The sequence below is a fragment of the Muscardinus avellanarius genome, assembly GCF_963383645.1.
Source record: "Muscardinus avellanarius genome assembly, chromosome: 6".
In the NCBI taxonomy this organism is placed as follows: Eukaryota; Metazoa; Chordata; class Mammalia; order Rodentia; family Gliridae; genus Muscardinus; species Muscardinus avellanarius.
This window is the reverse complement of record NC_137791.1, coordinates 65320482-65342646: the sequence shown is the minus strand read 5'-3', so window position 1 is coordinate 65342646 and position 22165 is coordinate 65320482. Positions and strand designations below refer to the sequence as shown.

Sequence of the window (22165 nt, the reverse complement as noted above, 5' to 3'; positions counted from 1 at the left end):
GGGTTTATGCTTCCTGTCTACAGTTTTGGGCCCTGCTGGATTAGAGGTTTGGGATCCTAATGAGTAGGGAGACATGTCCACCGGGTAATTCAGGAAGGGCTCCGTTGAACCCGAGAGCTGCTGCCACTCGGTCGCTCTTTGATTTCCATACTTGTGGAACAGTAGCAAACAAATGAGCTCTACTGTGTCCTCCCTGTGTCCCTGAAGACTAGGGTTAATGCTACATGATGGACAGAGAATTCACAGAGAAATTGATATTTCCAAGCTTCACATCCTGATAAGTGCACAGCAACCATGGTCCTCAGTCCTTGGGACTGAAAGTGTGGATCGCTGTACCAGCCAAGCAGCTTAGTATAGAGGATGTACTGGCCAACAGTGAGGAAATCCTAAAAAGGAAGGTCGAGAGGAGAAATAAAACACCGTGATCATAGTAGGCAATCAGCAGCAGCAGTGGTAACATCTAGTTTCAGGAACCCTTTTGCATTGTGTTTTCTAGAGATTACAATGGACTCTCAAACAGTCGAGAGTGGATTTACGGGGCAGCGGTGGGTCTGAGTGGTGTGAGGAGTGGACCTGAGTGGGTGCTATGGGTGCTCTGTCTCATCTCCTCATGCACCTCTGCTTTAGGCTGCAGTTGGGTGGGGCAGCTCGACAGGAGTCTTGTGCCACCACGCCCAGCAAAATCAAGCAGCAAGCAGAGATCTTTTTTTTTTTTTTTTTTTTTTTTTGTGGTACTGGGGTTCCTGGAAGCGCATCTATCTCCAGGCTACACTCCCAGACCTATTTTATATTTTGGAATAGGGTCTCTTAAACCAGCACGGCTGGCTTCGAACCTGCGCGGATCCGCCTCCCCAGCGCGGGGATTACAAAGGTGCGCCATCACGCCCGGCCCCTTGTCTCCTCTTTGGCCAGTTCTAAAGCTGAAAGAAGCTCAGCTTGTGTGCAAGTGTAGCTGGGAAGTGCAGGGGTGAATACCCTGCACCCAACAGAGATGGGGTCTGGGAGCAACGCCCGGCCTTTGCTTTTCAGACAGGGAATTATGGAAGGCATTTCTCCTTGCTCTCAGGGGAGGAATTGAGCCTTTACTTCTTATCTTCAGCAATACATCGGTGCATTGGCATTTTCTCCTCTCCCGACTCACTGTGCTTCTCAGTTTCCTAGTATCACCTACTGAATAAATGACCTCAACCACGTCCTTGTCTTGACTCTTCTTTCAGAGGAATGCAAACCAAATCACATACCCTACAAAAACAAACATTTTTATCCTCCCTCCAAGGAATCCATCAATCTTTTTCTAATATTTATATGGAAAAATCAAAAACAATGTAGTTGCTTTGCCAAAACAAAGACAAAAAAGTTATTAGTACATGAGAACATATTAAACAATAATGAGAATTGTTTTGTAGGAAGAATCGTAGATCTGTACAAAAGGAAAAAGAATTAAAAACCAGACACCCATCCATGTATTAAATGTAAAAGTGTATGTTTAATAAATAAGGATTTTGTGACCTTCTAAAGAGCTCTTTAAGACCCTCCCAATCCAAGTAAGGCAAAAAAGTGAATGAAATTCACTATGTGTAAACAAAGAAAACATTGAGAAATTAGTCAGGTGGATGAGAGATATTAATAGGCCGGAATCGGAGCCTGCTGAGGGACTAGGCCGGTGCCAGGGCCAACTGCCAGCATTGGAGCCTGCCGTGAGGCAAGGCCACTACTGCGGCCTCCGAGGTCGGGATCAAAGCCAGCTGAGGGGTTGGGCTGGGGTGGGGGCCAGTGAGACCAGAATCAGGGCCTCCATGAGGCAAGGTCGCTGCCTGAGCCAGCAAGGTCTAGATCAGTCCACCGGGTAGCCAGGCCACTACTGGGGCCGTCAAGAGTGGGATCGGTACTTGCAGCACGGCATGCACAGAGAAATATCACAGAAAATATAAATCAGATGCTTCCCCTAATCAGCAATAACGAGGAGGAAAGGGGCAACAGGAAGACGTTGAGCTATAGAAAGGGCCCTATAGTGAAGCAACTAATGTGACCAATCAGAGCGTATGGAATAGTGGAGAATGGAGCCTCTTTAAAATGCAGGAGGTACATAAACAAACGTATCAAAGTTTAATCACCAGAGAAGCATGGGATGAGGGAGGGGGAGGGAATGGGATGGGGGCTGGATGAGGCCTAATTGGATGATGTGTGCTTGTATATCCTCTCAAGTCTTGTACTCCTATGTGATTGATATATGACTACAATGCACCAATTAAAAAATAAATAAATAATAAATAAATTAAAAAAGAAAAAGAAAATAACGTGTAGAAGATTAAGCAAAAAGGGGTCCCAAAGACCAACACAGTAATTAGGGCATATAAATAGTGCATTTGTCAAAGCGGTTGGGCAACATGTATGTGTTACACATGGATATTGTTGCTCCAGTTTCCACCTCCACCTTCCACGCCGTCTGTGGACTGGGAGGAGAAAGGACAGAAGCCCTCAGGCTGAGGCTGGCCATTCAGTCCCCTTGTTCCCCCTAGACCATGACCTGTCTGGGGAGCAGTCGCAGCGTCCAGCGCTTCCTGCAGTAGCTGCTCCATCTGTTTCCTGTGGATCCACTGTCATAACTCAGCCTTGCATCCTAATAAAGGAAAAGAAACCAGAATGATGCTGGTGGGGTGATGCAAACTCTCCTTCATAGAAATTGTCCGAGGGGTACAGGGGCCATATCATCTGTTTGTAGTTAGGTAAGGCTGGAGAGTCACAGCAAATGATAGCAATTCACAAAACCCTGGGAATGAGTGATCACTTAATTACACCCTCCCGTGAAGACAGGGCCATCTGTGTGTGGAATATTAAGAGAGTCACACTGGGGGTGCGCATGGTGGCACATGCCTGTTATCCCAGTACTTGGGAGCTTGAGAGGCTGAGATACGAGGATTGCAGGTTTGAGACCAGCCTCAGCAATTTAATGAGATACTCAGCAGCCCAGTGAGACTCTGTTCCAAAACAAAAAAATAAAAGGGCTGGGGGTGTAGCCTCAGAGGTACACACACACACACACACACACACACACACACACACACACACACATATTCTCTCTCTTTTTCTCCCTCTCTCTTACTGAGAAAAAAACATAAACAAACTTTCTAGCTTTACTTGTTCTTAAATGACTTAAAAGTCACTAATTGTGGAAGTTGCACAGCTGGGCAATGTGATCTGAGTTTCCCCCTTGCTTTTCGGCAGATGACATCTCTTTCATGTGGGCTATTTTAATAGTTGAATAGGTTACTACATTACTCTTCAGGGACCTAAAGGTCTTTTTTTTTTCTTTTCTTTTTTTTTTTTTTTTTCTGAAAACACTGACTTTTCTCTCGGGCCTGCAGATGTCTTATGGACACTTAGACTGGGACAAAGAGGCTTGGCCTCTCTGTCTTCATATTTTGTTTTACTTTTGTGTTGCCTTAATCTTTGGGTCAGATTCCACTTAGCCCTGCATGTAGATCTATTGAACATTTGAGAAATGTTTTGCCCAAAACTGTAATACACAGTTAACTTGACTGAGTTTCTTCCCTTGTCTATCTGTCTGTTTTTCTTTCCTTCTCTTGCCTGCACCACTTTAAGGATAAAGATAGCTACAGCCACCATGACCGGAAATACCAGATTGAAGGGAATGGAAATATCTGGAACCAGGTTCCCGGGAGATTCAGAAAAGACATGAAATACCCCTTCCCTCTCCTACTTTATTCCTCTCCCTCATTATTCATTTTCTAAACATGTAACCCCTCAACCCTCTGGAGTTGAGAAGCTGATCTATGACAGAAGCTCCTTCTTCTACATTCTTTAGCCACAGAATAAGCCTTTCTTTCTCCCAACACTCATCTCTCAGACATTGGTTTTTCTGTGGGATGAGTTTCTGAACCCGGGTCAGGTATGGCACCTCCATACTGTCATTTGATCTACAGCTAAGGAGGAAGACGGAATCTCCAGGGAAGAGTATAAAATGCGACTACCTCAACAAATCTGACAGTGGGAGCGAACAGAAGCAGTGTTACTAAAATCTGTAAATAAGCCGGGCATGGTAGTGCACGCTTGTAATCCCCACGCTTGGGACGCGGAGACAGGAGGATTATGCTGGTTCGAAGCCAGCCGTGCTGGCTTAAGTGACCCTGTTTCAAAAAAAAAAAATATATATATATATATATATATATATATATATATATATATATATATATATATATATATATATATATATATATATGGTCTGGGAGTGTAGCCCAGAGGTAGAAGGGTTTCCAGGAAGTCCAGTACCACCAAAATAATAATAATAAAATAATAAAATCTGTAAATAAATTTTGACTCTTTTTACTCTTCTTCAACTAGAAAACAGTGTCATCAATGTTATCTTTTCTCCTGACTGGTGAACAAAGTGTTTACTGATTTTAAAAAAAAGAGGTAGAGCCGGGCATGGTGGCGCAAGCTTGTAATCCCCGCGCTTGGGAGACTGAGACAGGAGGATCGCACAGGTTCAAAGCCAGCCTCAGCTACTTAGTGAGGCTCTCAGCAACTTAGTGAGACCCTGTTTCCAAATAAAATATAAAATAGGTCTGGGAGTATAGGCCGGAGGTAGAAGGCCTTTGGGTTCCACCCCCAGTACCAGCAAAAAAAAAAAAAAAAAAAGGTAGATCATTTTGATCTTCCTCTTTTTTTAAAGAGAGGTAAAAGTTGACCACTGTATCAGTCGCTCTGTTCAGCAGCCTCCCCAGCATTTGCTTTGGTAAAGATTCCTGCTCATGTCAGTATTGGACCTGGTGCTGCCGATAGAGTGCTCATGAGGTCCCCACATCTCACCACATTGCAGGGACCACTGAGGGTGGAGCCAAAGCCACCTCCTGTGTCTTTTCAGGTAGCTCAGCTTTTCAGATGGAAATGCTACCATGTTTTTTCTTAAACAATATTATATTCTGAGCCCCCTTATTTTCCTTTTGATGTCCTAGGGTAGAATCCAGGCTCTCATGAGGGCTAGGCAAGTGCTCTACCTTTGAGCTACATTCCGACCCTGAAACACTTTCTAAGTGATTTCAAGCTCTGGAGACCCCCCCCCCCCAGGCTGCAGGTGGGAGCGCTGACCGGTGCAGCTTTCCTGCACTCAGCACTGCATCTGAAGCTCTGACCCTCTGTAGAGATGCTTTCCTCCAACCCCTAGACCTATGTCCACTGCCTTCACCTCCTCCTCCTCCTCAGAGTCATCCAGGCTTCTTGGGAAATTTTGGCTGCTCATGGGACATGGTAAAGAGCTGCAGTCCCAGTCCAGGTCCTCCTGGACAACATGGGGTTTTGAGAGAGAAGCAGGCACACCAATACTCCACACAAATTTTACCCAAACCTCGGACAAGTAGGAAACGGTGTGTGCCAGCCCAGGAATCCCAAGTTTTTTAATTTTGTGGATTGACAAAATTTCAAAGCAGATTTTCACAACTGGCAAGGAGTTTCTAATTTTGAAAAAACACTAAAAACATAACAAAGCAAAGAAGAAAGTAACTGAGAATATATTCATCACCTTTTGATAAGATATAACAAATTTAGTAGCTCTAAGGTAGGAAGGTATATAATCTCAGAGAATTTTGACTAAATACAGACTTGTGAAAATGTTATTTGTCATTTTGGGGTTTATATTTCATGGTGTCTATTGAAGTTGGTCAACTTATTGGCACCTTTATGTGGAACAGTGTTTAGGAACCACCATTCTATACTTTTCCTCCTAGGAAAATTGATTTTGTATGTATTGCTCATCTCTGTTTTATACTTCAGTTACCATGGGCTCTTTTTGCTGTTCCTGAACAAAAAGCATTTATATTTGAAAATCAATGACAAAGCTTTTATTTTTATGATTACAGAAGCTTATGTGCATTTACTTTTACTTATGTGACACAGGGTCTTGCTGTGTTGTGCAGCTTGGCCTTGAACATATGGGTTCAAGTGATCCTCCTGTCTCAGTCTCTCATGTAGTTGGGACTATATGTACTTGCCAAAACACTGGGAGAATACGTTTACTTTTAACTACTTTGTAGTTAGTGTCCAAACAGAAGGTAGATATTAGTTTTGTTTTTATTATAAATGTTAATCATTTTAAGAACAACTAGCAAACCAGAACCTCCACGCTTCATCCCCAGCCCTATATTTATTCTTTCTTTCTTTATTTTTGCGGTACTTGAGATGAAACCCAGGGGCATTCTACCTCCGAGCTACACCCTCTGCCCTACTTTTTATTCTTTATTTTGAAACAGGGTCTCACTGAGTTGTAGAGGGCCTCACTAAGTAGCTGAGGCTATCTGTGAACCTGGATCCTCCTGTCTCAGCCTCCCAAATGCTGGGATCACAAGTGTACACCACCAAGCCTGATTATTCTTTATTTTGAAACAGGGTCTCACTAAGATGTTGAGGGCCTCACTAAGTAGCTGAGGCTGGCCATGAACCTGTGATCCTTCTGTCTCAGCTTCCCAAGTGCTGGGATTACAAGCATGTGCCACTATGCCTGTCTCGGAACAATTTTATATCGGAACAATTTTATATCTCCTCAAATTTCTTTTTCTTTTCCCCCACTCTCATATTAATTATAAACTATGCAACTAATAAGGCTTCTTGTTAAGTTGATGCCAGAAAGTTGAGGGCCAAGAAAGTTATTATTATAAATACACAAGATATGCATTTAAAGAATGTATTTTAGCTTCTCATAATTTATTATTTTGATTTTTGTTTTGCTTTATACTTCACTTTGACTTTCTAACATTCATGCTTTTTTTTTTTTTTTTTTTTTTTTTTGCTGGTACTGGGGGTGGAACCCAAAGGCTTTCTGCCTCCGGGCTATCCTCCCAGACCCATTTTATATTTTTTTATTTGGAAACAGGGTCTCACTAAGTTGCTGAGAGCCTCACTAAGTAGCTGAGGCTGGCTTCGAACCTGTGTGATCCTCCTGTCTCAGCCTCCCAAGCTCGGGGATGACAAGCGTGCACCACCATGCCCAGCTCTAACATTCATGCTTTTAAAATTCATTTAATATATAATTGTGTTATAGAACTATTTTGGAATTAGAAGGGTATGAATACATGGTTGAAAGAGAGAGAGAGAGAGAGAGAGAGAGAGAGAGAGAGAGAGAGAGAGAGAGAGAGAGAGAGAGTTTCACAGTCTCCTTCCACTTAGTGTCCTGTTTGATAAATTGTGGCTGCTGAATCAAATCATATTACCCACCTAGGCATGGTGGTGCACGCTTGTAAACCCAGCATTCGGGAGGCTGAGACCGGAGGATCGCGGTTCATGGACAGCCTCAGATACTTAGTGAGGCCCTCTGCAAATCAGTGAGACCCCGTTTCAAAATAAAGAATAAAACTTAGGGCAGAAGGTATAGCTGGGAGGTCATATGCCCTGGGTTCCATCCCCAGACCCGCAAAAAGAAAAAACATCATATTATCCTAACTAGAGCAATACTTTCTTTTCCCAAATGGTCTCTCATCTGCTGATGTTCCTGTTTGGCCAGTTCTTGGTCTCTTTTTTTTATCATACTTGGTGAATATTGCCTCAAACTGTGCATCAGTATGGCCTTCCTGAAATGATTGAGAGGATACAGATGAACTCATTCCCCTATGTGGTTCAACCCCAACACAGAGACACCAAAATACAGCAGGAAAAGCTGGACGTGGTGGCACACGCTTGTAATCCCCGCACTTGGGAGGCTGAGACAGGAGGATCGCACAAGTTCGAAGCCAGCCTCAGCTATTTAGTGAGGCTCTCAGCAACTTAGTGAGACCCTGTTTCCTAATAAAGTATAAAATAGGTCTGGGAGTATAGCCTGGAGGTAGAAAAGCCCCTGGGTTCCACCCCAGTACCACCAAAAAAAAAAAAAAAAAAAAAAAAAAATTGCTTAATGGGGATCAATTCTCCACTCAAGTATATTCCAGAAAGACACCTGCCTCTGAAAAAGATGTGTTTCTTTATGAGGACTTGGGTCAGAAACATCTTGTCACTGATGGAGACTGTCTTTCGAAACAAGAACTTTCCAGGGCCTTAGGAAATGTAGCTTTTTCCTTTGAGATCCCAAGTTCATCCAAGTTTAACTTGCCTCTCCCTTTCCTCAGACTCTCAGAAATGTCATCCTTGTTTACTTGTGGCTGTTTGTTTGTTTTCAGTTTTAGTTTGATCGAGGTTTTACAGTAGTTTTATTAAAAAATAAGCGAGAGAAGACCTTAGGACCTTGGTTTAGTATATTCTACTTTTGCAGTTATTTCATTTCACCTTCCTTTCATAGCTATTACTTCAATAAACTCCATACCTGGTAGAAGTAGATCTCTGAACAAATGTGCTTAAGGAAAAAATAGTGAACATATCCTGAGTTTTCCGTAAAACTCTAATGGAAGAGTGCGCTGGTCAGTTTGTTGTTGTTGTTGTTTGCTGTGACCAAACCATTTAACAAGAACAACTTAAGAGGAAAAGTGGTTTATTTGACTTATAATTTCAGAGGTTCAGTCCATGGTTGGCCAGCTCCAAGGCAGAAATACTATGGCAGCAAGGGGATGATGGAGGAAAGCTACCTACCTCACGGTGGATAAGACGCAGAGAGCTTGAGAGAAGAGGGCCAAGGACATAAGTGGTCCTCAAGGCCACGCCTCGCTGACCCTCTTTCTCCAGTCATGCTGCCCCTGAACCTTGCTGCAATGAAGATCAAGTTTTCAATACACGGCCTTTTGGGGAGATGTTCCAGATCCAAATCATAACAAGTAGTTATATGAAGGAATCTGGGTTTTTTAAATGAATCAAGAAGAACTAAGGCCCTTTATTCATATGAATATTCAAGTTTTACTGAGAAAAGTGAAAGTGATAACATATTACATAGCTGTCTGGATCAGAATATGTAAGAATATGCAAAAGTTCTTGAGACTATCAAGAAACTTGAGTCATGGATTAATAATTTGTCTTTTATATAATCTTGTAGAGAGTGTTCTCCTTAGATATGTTAAGTATGTAAAAAATGCAGTAAGATATTGTTGAAGATTTGTTACTAATAAATTAGGGCAGAGTTTGGGTGGTGTCTGAGTGATAAAATGCTTGCCTAGTATCTCCTGTGTCTTGGGTTGATCCTAAGCACCACAAAAACAAAATAGAGGAGAGTTTGTTTTGTGTTCTACTGCAGGACTGTAAAAATGACTATTTTAGCTAAAATTGTGGAATGGTAACTGCATAATCAATAGGAAAAAATTTCGTTGTTCTGTGACCCTTAAAATTTTTTGCTAAAACATTAAAAACTACCCTAGTTACAAAAACATAAATTAATATTTATTTAATGCACTGAAATCTGAAACACTAGAAACACTGAAAGTTAATTTTTTCTGTGTAAAAAATCTCCAGAACGATTTGAACTGTGCTTGGCTTTTTATTCTCATATAATATTTTGTCATAAGCCTCATGATGTGAACTGAATATATCTCCTATGCATTGAATTCTCACACGCCTTTCTAAATATGGGTCTCTTTCCAACATTTTTCTTTTGCATTTTCATTACTATGAAACATCTCCAAGGAGCTGCCCTTTAATATGGAATCTTTTGCTGGCCACAGTCCCTCCACAGCATCTCTGTTCTTTTTATGACACACACTTTCCTTATTTACATCGATGGATTGGCCATCACTAAGTTCTTCTGGCATCACCTGGGTCGCTCCAATGGTACCAGTGTCAACATTCCTACCCTTGGCTGTTTCTTCTATAAATTCATCACGTTTGCTCTGATTCCACTTGCAAGGTTACCATTTTCTCCTTTCTTTTCTTTTTTCTGTGCTTTTATCTTTACCAGTCTATTTTCCTTTTTCAATTAACATTTTTTTTTTTTTTGGTGGTACTGGGGTTCCTGGAAGCCCTTCTACCTACAGGCTACACTCCCAGACCTATTTTATACTTTTTAAAAAAATTTTGGGAACAGGGTCTCTCAGGCTAGCTTCGAACCTGCGCGATCCTCCTGTCTCTGCCTCCCAAGCGCGGGGATTACAAGCATGCACCACCATGCCCGGCGTTCAATTAACATTTTTTTATGTGTCACATAGTTTTATTACTGGGAGACAAGGAAGCAACACTGCAGACTTTGTGCACGGCATGAACTTCACAGCAGATGTCCGGTGATCAGTCACCAGGAGACTGAAAGCAGTTAATGACTGGTCCCTGAGTGTTCCGCACATCTGTTACTTAGGTAATGCTTTGTAGACCAAACAGCTATCAGTGGATTTTGAACTTTGTACTAGCACTCAAAGTTAATATACTGTGATAATTAAGTTTGAACCGATTGTTTTGAACTTGATGTTATGAAACAAAATTGTGGGAACCTAAACTTTGTAGGTATCAAAATATGCACACTGTACACTTTCATATACACACTGGATATTTGCTAGTATGTACTGCAATGCAGAATCAAGATAATAGGCATCTTAATTCCCATCCAAAAGACTTTGTTTTAAGAAGCTGATGTTTTTCTTTACAGCATATCCACAGACAACATGACCCCAAGGCTTAAATCATTGGAAAAACATAGAGTGAAGAGGCTGCCTTATCTTATCAACATGAAAAGCTGCGCACTTTAAATATCTTAATTTGTTGTTGTGTGTTATTCTTTAAAGCAAGTAGAGAAGTCACACTGTGAAGAACAAAGCTGCCCATTTTCCTGCCCTGCCCTTCTGTTTAATAGTCCAACAGTCCAACGCTTCCTGAGAAGGTGTGGAAGTAGAAGTTCTCAGGACCTTTTCCTTTGGCTGTTTTATAACTGCAGTGGAAGGTCAAAGGTAAAGGACTAAATGTTTTCTAAAAAAAAAAAAAAAAAAAAAAAAAAAAGAAAAAGAAAAAAGATAATAAGTAGAAGAGCTAGAAACATCTACATGTAATCTTCCCTTCCAGTTTATTCTGAACTCAGTGTCTAAAAGTCAGAGCCAGCTAGAGAAAGAATCAGAGCATATAAAGAAGTTCATCTTTTAAGAGTCAAAAAGATTATTGAAAATTGAATTCAGGGCATAAAAGGATTCCCAGAACTTAAGTTCTGGGAAGCTGGCAGCATTTTTATCAGTCCTCTAAGATAGAGAACACTCTTTATTTTAAACAATTTCAATAGGTCAATGATAACTTGAAAATTTGGTTGAAACAATATTCATTTTATGCAGGAAATTTAAACAATTGGAGAATTAGGAGTTATCCTAGCTTTCTGATAAGACCTGAGAGTTCAATTTTAGCTTTCTGCAGGGACAAATCAGACTTCACAAGTATCACTGATGATGGCCCAAAACAAATTCTGTTTGTAAATCAAAGGAAGGCTAAGGTTCAGGAAAGGAACCCAAATATACTTTGTAAACCTTAGTCCAATTGACATATGCCTTTTTTTCACCTTTCCCCTCTGATCTGAATGCTTTATGAAATCATAAATTACTTTTGCTACCATATTCTTTGAAAAAATTATTTTCTCCGTCAAGCCATGCCAAAGGAAAAAAGTAAGACATTTTTTGCTTACAACACCAAATATTGTGATATGTTTTTGCAAAAAGCAACCATAAAATGCATCAAAGTATTCATGTATTTACCTCTGAATAGTGGAATTGTTTTTGTTCATGGACGTACTTTACATTTGAAAAATTTTGCATAAATTAATGTGTGTAAACTCTAAAAGCTCTTTAAATTCCAATAGTCAGCACAGGCAAGTGGAATCCTAAGCTTGTTCCAAATTTTGTTATATAAAAACATTAGAGATTTACAGAACATCTTTTCAAGAGTTAAAAAAGAACTATGCAAATAATAAAAATATAGTCAGCCAGTAGAAACATGGTGAACAAAATCTTTATAGAAATGATATAGAGTTTGGAATGGAACAAGGCTGAGTTTCAGACTTGGCACTGCAAGGCTATATTGCTTAACTTTTAAAACCTCATTTTTAGAATTTATTTGTTTGTTTTGCACTTATAAAATTGGAAACATAACAATACCACCCATACAGATTGGTCGTTTCTGTTAATGGTAGACAAAGTGTTCAGGACAGGCCCTAATGCTTATATATTATAGTTGCTATCCAAAAGTCTTTCTTGAAACACTTAGTCCTGTAAATCGGGTCCCTCTCTTCTATACTCTTTCATTTTAGGGCGGACCTGTGGTTTGTACTATAGGATGGTGTATTGAATTACATCTGTCTTACTCACAAGTCTGTGAAATCGCCATCAGGGCGGGTCAGGCTCTGTTTTACTTGTCATAATATTCCCGGCATCTAAGACATGCTTCATATGTAGAATACAAACTAAATACTGAGATATTCACTGCATACTATATATTATATGTACATATGTGGAAATATAGTGCCTTAGTAAATGTTTATTAAGTGACAGATACATGAACAAATGAAGGCTTTTTTTATTTTAGTGGACTACTATATCTCTTTCAATGTAGGAAGAATATTATTTAATATTATGCAGCATAAATGGAGCATAAATGAAAATAGAATACAGACTACATGTAAGTTCCTGGCCAGATTCTCCACTTAGCTGATAACTTCAGTCAGAATAATGTTTTCCACCTTCACCCTCCAACTCAAGCTTCTAATATTCTGTTTTGGCTTCTGATGGTTGACTGATGCCGGCAAATGTCTCAGTTGAAATAGACTCAAGGATGGGTCCTGTGTGGAGATTTCAAAAGGTAGACAATGGCTAAAAAGGGCCACTGAAGGGGCCAAGAGAGGAGGTCCACTGTCTGCCTCTGCATCCTGTTTCACAGGGGTCAACAGATTGTCAAATGGGCCTTTGTGCTAGGAAGTCTTTGTGTGTGTGTGTGTGTGTGTGTGTGTGTGTGTGTGTGTGTGTGCATGCACGCACATGACATCCTTGCTCAACTGTGAACTATTTTTAAGCAGGTAATAAATACCAGGCAGACAGATCAGAAAGGGGCCAACCCTACATTTGGCTTGTCATTTCCTTTAAAAGACAAGTGTGTGTTGAAAGTAGCCTGATATTTATCATTTATCCATATGAGTATTATCTATCTATTGAATGATTGATCTCCAAAAGAGGCAAGGAGAGCAGATCCTTTTGGTTCATTAGTATAAAATTAATTTAGTCTAAAGACAAAAATGAAGAGTTTCTCTTTGTGTTCTGCTGATTGGTCTGATAAAATGACTAAATAACCAAAAACGTGTTGCCTTGTACAATACAACGCTCAAACAAGTCTTCCTTTGAGCATCTCAAGTCTCCACAGATATGTCCCTCATTTGGCAGGTTGCTACACTGAGAACACTAGGTGACTTGAGGTCAGCAGAGGATCAGCTGCTGGAATCTCAATTCCTGGTTTCTGTCTTCTTAGTAGAGATCCAGGTGCCCTAGAATCCAAAGTACTACAATGCAAGAAGGTGACAAAGACTTATTATTCTCCTAGTTTTCCTCTTGTATATAATAGAAAAAAAAGGCTTAAGAGACTTGACTTTAAAGAGTAGCCATGCTGGGCATGGTGGCACACACTTCTAATCCCTGAGCTTGGGACGCTGAAACAGGATTATCACGCAGGTTCGAAGCCAGCCTCAGCTACTTAGTGAGGCTCTCAGCAACTTAGCGAGACCCAATTTCCAAATAAAATATAAAATAGGTCTGGGAGTATAGCCTGGAGGTAGAAGGCCGCTGAGTTCCATCCCCAGTACCAATAACAACAAAAAAAGAAGCCATGATGACTGTGTACAGCAAGATGCATGTAGGCCTGCATGATCCTGCTGCCCTCCTCAGTCCTGTCCAAGGGCATCTACTGCTCATCAGTGAACACCAACTACTAACCACAAAGATCTGGGCCACCTTTAGAGATGTAACACTGAGCTATTAACAATGTGATCATTTGACCTTTTACAGATGATCTTTAAAAAATTTACCTGAAATGATTTTTTAAAATTTTCTTAGAATTATACTTCATGTAAGGAAATTCCAAAATGATAGAGGAAATATATGGCCACTGTCTACACCAAGCTAACTTAATACTCTCAGTAGACAGGTAAAGTTACAAATGCTAAAATGAAGAACAAAACACCTTTAAAAATATCTTAAATAGTTGGGTGTGGTGGCGCATGCTTGTAATCCTCGCACTTGGGAGGTTGAGACAGTAGGATGGCATAGGTTTGAAGTCAGCTCAGCTGCAGAGTGAGGTTCTCAGCAACTTAGTGAGTCTCTGCTTCCAAATAAAGTATAAAATAGGTCTGGTAGTATAGCCTGGAGGTAGAAAAGCCCCTGGGTTCCATCTCCAGTACCACACATACACAAAAACAAACAAAAATATCTTAATTAACTTGAAACAAAAATGTTGAAAGCGTTAATTTGTACCAAACGAAGAGACTAAAATTTTATTTTTGACAGTAATGTTTAAAGACAGTCCCATTAATTGTTAAACTTAACATATGCATATTCTTTGTTTGCCATCCCATATGTATGATATATAAAGTAGTTAAAACACAGTATCTCAATCTTGAATACAATAATTCACTCAAATACTACTTGTGACATCTTGAATCTAGCTTGCTTTGTTAGTTCCTATTTTTAAAAAAGGAAAAAAGAGAAATGAAAAGTCATGCCTACAAGGACTATGAAAACACTGACATTTGAATTTAAAAAGCATGTGAGTGTGTTCTACTTTTAAGGCAAGGCAGTATTTTTGGCAACTATAATCTGCACTTGTTCTAATTTTCTGCAATCAATAGACACACATGTATATGATAAATAAAAGATTGTGAAAGTATGTATTATTAAAGTTTAAACTGTGAATCAACAAAAAGTAAAATAATTATCTAAAATCAACATTTTTTTCCACTTTTTTGGGTCTTCATTTGAAATGATAAAACTTGAGAGAAAAGGAAAGGTGGTGATTTATGAACAGGAAATATAAACCACCCCAGCATAAACAAAGGTGTACATAGCAAAGGAATGAAAAACATAAGCTAGGTGGGATGGTGCATGCCTATCATTCTAGCAACACTGAAGGCTGGGGCAGGAGGATCACAAATTTGAGGCCAGGACAGGCAATTTAGCAAGACTCTATGTCAAAATAAAATAAAAAGTTTTTTATGATACTGGGTTTAGTCCTCAGTATCAGAAAAAAAAAATCAGAAAGGAGAGAAGAAAGGAAGGAAAAAGGGACATAAAGGTGCTGAGAGACAGTGGTCTAAACTCCTGGAACTGAGTTATACTATAAAACCCAAACATCACAACACAAAATCAAAGAATGTTCAGAAGTTGATGTAACATTTTAAAAAGTGGTTCCACATTTTTGGATCGTTGAGATAGTTGTGAATAGCTGTCAAATGATAGAAATTTGTGGTTTTGGGGGGAAAAGTTTCACTGCTTACATCAGAAATTAAACATTTCTGAAATAATAATACGCTTTTATACTACACATACTATTTCCATTTGGCTAATAGTAAATATAATTGTTATTGATGACTCATGTAACATTATACGTAAGAATCCAATACATAATCTGGGTAAAACACAATAACTCCAATAAATCTTGGCAATGGTCTCCTTAGATCTGAAGATAAAAAAACTCTTAAAAAAGAAATTTTGAAGGATGGTCAGAATTGTATGTGCTCAAAGATCTGCTATTCTTACATTCACACAAAATGACATTCAAGTACCTGGGTGTTGCCAGGGCTGGGTCTTTCTTAGTAAAATTATTCCATTCCTGACTTTTATCAAACAGAAAGGTAAATTAGGGATCCCCAGGCACAAGTCTTATCACCTCCCATTATTGCGACCTTCCTGTTCTTTCTTATGCACACTTTCTTTGATACCATTTATTTTTTTAATCTAATTTTTATTTTTTATAAGTGGAACATGTTGAGAGTGGTGTACATTTACATTGTGCTTCATGCCCTTCCCCCTCCTCTTCCCTCCCCCCCCCAATAGAGAGTGTCCAGGTTAATCATGTTGTATTTATGTTATTACACATATTCGTATGTAGCTCCTCCATTGAACAACCTCAGCTTTCTTCCTCTCCTATCCTTCCGTTCAAGCTTTGTTCTACATTAAGATATGCATACCCATGTTCATAGCAGCACAGTTTGTAATAGCCAAAATATGGAACCAACCTAGATCTCCATCAACAGATGAGTGGATTGCAAAATTATGGGAAATAACACACAATGGAATTCTATTCAGTTATAAAGAAAAATAAAATAATAGCATTTGCAAGAAGATGGAAGGAACTAGAGAACATTATGTTAAGTGAGGTTAGTCAAGCACAGAAAGAGAAGGGACATATGTTTTCTCTAATATGTCCAAGCTAGGGAGTAGTGGTAATACCAGAGGGACTCCAGATGATGGAGGGGAAATCTCAGCAAAACTTGAACGGAAGGATAGGAGAGGAAGAAAGCTGAGGTTATGAATCCTTTTGAAAAGGGCACAAAAACCTAGTACAGCTATTTGTGTGTATGGTATTGGGGACTGACTGAGGGGTACTCTACCACTAAGTTATCCTCCAGCCCCTTTTTATCTTTTGAAATAGGGGATCTCTGAGTTCCTATATGCTGACTTCAAACACGTGATTCTCCTGTCTCAGCCTCCAAAGTATTGGGATTACAGGCATGAGCCAGTGCGCCTGGCTGACATTTGTCTTAGGTGTATTTGGGAACTCTAGAAAAAAAAAAAAAAACCTGAAAATTTGTGTGCTATTCTGAGTTGCTCCAAAAATATTAGCAATACCTTTTTTAACATTTGAGAAATCTTAAAGTTCAATATATATGGCAACAATATTCAACAAACATGAAAATATACGCAAATGGTCTTTCAGAGGTTGTCATCTGTATTGGGTGCTAAGACCTTGGTCTTTGGAATAATGCTGGTTTTCTAAGGCCATTTCACTGCATCTCAGTCTTTGGGGGCTGCCATCTTAAGCATTAGCTTATGATTTGAATTGACTTCTCTCGTACTGGTGGGTCAGTGTTTCTGGAAAAAGCATCTTAATGAGGTACAAGGTGGTAGAGTCAGACATGTACACGTCACTTATTTTTTTGGATGTTAATCATTCTTATGTGTGTGTGTGTGTGTGTGTGTGTGTGTGTGTGTGTGGTATCTGGGGTGTAACTCAGAGGCTTTCTACCTCCGGGCTATACTCACAGTCTTATTTTATATTTTATTTGGAAACAGGGGCTCACTAAGTTTCTGAGAGCCTCACTAACTAAGTAGCTGAGGCTGGCTTCGAACCTGTGTGATCCTCCTGTCTCAGCCTCCCAAGCGCGGGGATTACAAGCGTGCGCCACCACGGGTGGCATAATCATTCTTATTTTGAATAAACTACTTTTAACACTTGGTGGTCAGATATGGTGAAGATTTCTTTATCATTGAGAAGGAAATGACAACGTTGGATTTCTCTTCCTCATTTCATCTATACTTACAGATATTCTTGAAAAGTACTAAAGTCATCAATCTGAGTGACAAAGACAAGATATGCCAATTAAGTATATGCTGAGAAAATAATGAACATAATTGCAAAGCCAAAAAGGTCTCTGGCACACAGAAACATGTTTGTGGTACAGAACATATAGTAAAATTTTATTGAGTCATAAAAAGAAATGGAATTTTGATTAATGCTAGGATATGGACCTTGAAAACATTCCAAGTGAAATAAGCATGACTCAGAAGTTCAAATGCTGTGTCATTCTCACTCAATGAGGTACTTAGAGTAGGTATATTAGTAGAAAGTAGACTAGAGGTCACTGGGGATGGGGTGAGGGATGGAATGGGAAGTTACACACAGTTCACTTTAGGATGATGTAAAAAGCTCTTGTCATGCATGCTGGTGATGGTTGCTCAACATTGTGAATACATTTCCTGCTACGAATTGTGTATTTTTAAATGGTGAAAAATGGCAAATTTATCTTATTTGTATTGACCACAGTGAAAAGAGAGAGAAGAGAAACAAATTTTTGTTCTTTTTTTCTCCCCCAAACACAGTGACTTCTATCCTCACATCAAAAAGGGTTTGTTGAGTGTCTGCCGGGCCAGGAATTCCTCCTGGAGCTGGGGTTGAGCAGGGAACAGAACAAAGCTTCTGCCTCCTGTTGTTTACAATCTACTTGATGAAATATAGTGAAAACATGTTTAATTATCATTCTAATCATAAATAATTATTTTGCCTTGAATAATTAAGATAAAAAAGAAGTAAAACCTAACAAATAAAAACTAATGCTTTCGGTGTATTGCTAATCCCTTTTCACATGTGCATCTAGTAGGTGGGGACAGCTTTATGTAGTTGCCTTGAATCTTCAAAGTGATATCGGCATTCTATCCCCCGGAGTTAGCTGGGCTGGGAACCAGGAGTGACCTTGCTGTGTCTGACCACAGAGCCAGACTGAGCACTGCTGTAGAGGAGAGGTGGCCCAGGTGGTGCAGCTCACATCCCCGGGGCAGGACAGCCCAGCAGCTGTGGGCAGAGACCTAGGAAGAGCACGTGGGGGTGTTAGCAGGGGAGTCACGTCCCTGCCTTGAAGACCTTAGCAGTCAGCTTTTGGGAAATGAAGCAATAAATCACAACAGCCTGAGGCGCATGATGATAGACAACCTTTAGAATTTTACTTAATGATCTATAATAAATTATTTCTGGCCACAGTAAAAAAGAATTTTTTGAGGACTAATGAAATTCAACATTATTTAACACAATTCCTACTCATTTGAAAACATGGCTGTTTTCATTATTTTGTGATAAAGCTTTGGTGGCTTGATGATGGTTTCTCTTTATCAGATACCTAGCTGAATGATCAGCATGAGATACTCAAGGTGAGCCTGTGCTTCTGATGTGCCACAGGCCTCCAGGTTTAAACACCAGTTCAGGATAACACAGGGCTGTGTTAAGTCCTTCCAGAACCGCTGTGACAACAGCCTTCCATGATGATGGGAATGTTGATTATTTCCATTTCCTGACAAGGGCCACTAGGAGCATTTACACACGGAACAGTTAGATGTAGCTAGGGAAATTGAGGAAGTAAAATTTATTTAATCTTAATGAATAGAAATTAAAATGTAAATAGAGACACATGACTAGTCGCTGCTGTTTGGGCAGCACAATCATATAAGGTAATGTTGACAAGTCAGAGGCTGCCTCAGAATTCCTGAAATGTTTTGCATCTCCAGAATTGAAGCTCACTGTACATGGAATACCCTGGGTTTTTTTTTCCACACACACAAAAAAATGTACATTATGCCTTTGGAAAAGATGGAAATGAGTAAGGAACTACTTAGAAGTGTTCATCCTGACCTCAGAGCAGTTTAAGCTTTCCTCTGGCCTCAATTTGGGCAAGAGATGGTCATTCTAGCAGGCATTTACAGGTGCAGCATGTCTCTGTGCAGGTGAACTCTTCTTTCTCTGAATATCTTTTCCTCCCGCAGTTACCCCACAACAGATGAAATTCAGATCTGCCCCTGTTAAAGCAGCCTGAGCCATTGAAAAGGCCTCGGAAGCCGGGTGTGGTGGTGCATGCTTGTAATCTCAGCATTTGGGAGGCTGATACTGGAGGATCACAGTTCAAGGACAGCCTCAGCTACTTAGCGATGCCCTCTGCAACTCAGTGAGACCCGGTTTCAAAATAAAGAATAAAGAGTAGGGCAGGGAGTATAGCTCGGAGGTCAAATGCCCCTGTGTTCCATCCCCAGACGCACAAAAGAAAAAAAAAAGAAAAAAGAAAAGGCCTCTGATTTTATATGTGAGATGAAACCTACAGGGCTAGATCTCGCAAGAATTTTGATAGCAGAAGTGGCCCCATCCAGAGTGGAAGGAATGGTCACTGAGCCCACTGGTGCTGCTTGATATAAATAGTGAAGCAGTTTGGCTAGCCGCTTGAAGTTGGCAACAAAGGCAATTCCAGTCCTCCAACGTATTATGTGAGTCATGTTAATGAAAACAAATTAAATGCATTATTAAAAACCCTGATATGGCCGGGCGTGTTGGCGCACGCTTGTAATCCCCGCGCTTGGGAGGCGGAGACAGGAGGATCGCGCAGGTTCGAAGCTAGCCGCGCTGGCTTAAGAGACCCTGTTTCCAAAATAAAAAAAATGCAAAATAGGTCTGGGAGTGTAGCCCGGAGAAAGGTTTCCAGGAACCCCTGTACCACCAAAACAAACAAACAAACAAACAAAAAAATTCACCCAGACATGAAGTGTGTCAATTACCTTAACCAAGACAAAAAAATATTCCATGACCATGGCTATTTCATTGAACTGTATTTCCCAGGATGCCAGATGCTCAAAATTGGGGAAGTATTTTCATCTTCCAGAAAGTGTAGTAGACTGTCCACGTTTGATGTTTGGTATCTGTTAATTACTATAGCTACCACTGATATCTAGAAAACAAAAGATTTGTATTTAATTACAATGCTTCAGAAATAAATAATTTATCTTAAAATGACTGGTTTGTTTTCCTCACCACTGTATGGATTCTAGGACTGATGATTTTATCCACCCAATGGCATTCATAAGCCACTTACTAAAATGGAAAGTGCTTGGCACTGCCATAAAATGTGTAAATAATACATTGCTTGTAACTCCTTAGTTAGGAATAGAAACCCAATGAGTGCCCGTGTGCACAGGAGCGGTGACCCTGTAACAAACTCAAATGAAAACGCTTTCTGTTTTATCTGCCACTCTTGTATAAATTACTATCACCCCTTTGCTTTCTTAGCCTTACCTTGGTTTCTCTTCTTGTTTATGCTTTTAATTTTTTTTTTAAATTTCTGGTTTCCCTTTATTCTCCAATTTCCAGCTACCTATTCTTTTCTCCCTTCCCCAAATAGCAGACATCCATGTACTCAGCACTGTGTGAGGGGCCAGGAGGGAAAAACAGAAGTGAACTTGGGTCAACTCTGCCTTTAAGAAACTCATATTCTGGTTCTAGACCAGATAAAAGCTAAATAGTAAATCAAACAAACAAAACATCAAGAAAAAAAAAATACTACCAAAGAGTTAGATTATACAACACGAGGTAAAGAGTAAACCCAAACCCACTAACAAGGAGTGTTCAGAAAAGGAAAGATGTGCTTGGTCTCAATGATGGTGGAGATGATATACAGAGGGATCTCCAGAAAGCTCGCCAAGGAATACTGGGCCAATGATTTCCCTCTTGACTGTTCCTGTGTCTTCCCTCATGACCGTATGGCTTTTTCTAACTACCTTGGGTCTGGGCTCTACAGTCAGGTCAAAGAGGACACTGTCTCTTTTGGCATTACCCCTGGATTAACATGCATATGAGGTCAGTGCTAGAGGTCGATCATAATAACCTTGCTCTTGTGTGGGGTCTGGGTCTACAGGAGGCAGGCTATGTCAGTTGTTACATTACTGTCCAGCCACTCTCTCCTTTTGGTTGATGGTCAAGGACCACTTCATTAGCCTTTCCTGAGACAGCCATCCAGACTGCTGCACAGTGATTATCACTGAAAGACCTGCCTGGCTACTGTTCTTAGCTAAAAGCGGCCTTGCCCTATTGGTGAAGGATTTTTCAGACTAATCTTATATTTTCATGCTGTTGGTAGGAATGTTTTCTTAGAGCTCTCTGGGATACATAGAAAATATTTTTTACATGGTCTTAGCTGAGAGTTCATAGAACTCAGCTTAAGTAGTTAACGAAGTCAGATGAAGGGAAAATGAATTAAACAAGTGCTACCAGTTACAGTACAGTCAAGAGGAGGCATGGCATGTAAAGGTGTAGAAATCTGGATTACATAATTCTGCCTTGTAATTTCTTGTGATGAAAAAGCTGGCTTAGTTGAGGGAATTCAACAATGACCCTTTACCCAACTTTCACAAGGTACAATTTGCTATCCTGTCCAGATATTTATTTTTTTATTCTGCACAATAAAATGTTTGTAATATTATAGAATAAATGGGCATTTATACAACAGCTGTATCAGATGAATATATTAACTTTCCTTGAGATGTCTCCTTTAAAACAAAATAAGATGTCAGGCAAGGAAAAAGATTTTGTGAGCATGTGGGTCTTACTTCACTTCTGATGGCCTCTGGGATTCTTGTTCCTATCTATAAAAGACCTTTCTCTCCATGCCTGAACATGATCTTTATGACAGCAGAGGGTTTTTTGTTTGTTTGTTTTGTTCATTACTTTATATCCAATGCTTAAAAATGTGCTAGGTACATAGTAAATGACTAAA

At 39.9% G+C, this 22165-nt stretch overlaps 1 protein-coding gene across 1 annotated transcript in view; it reads left to right on the top strand.

Annotated features, from left to right (window-relative positions):
• The window catches only part of LOC308264063 (uncharacterized protein), a gene marked incomplete at both ends in the record, with an annotated part of 99518 nt that overhangs the window by 42477 nt on the left and 34876 nt on the right, over positions 1-22165 (top strand). The window lies entirely within an intron of this gene.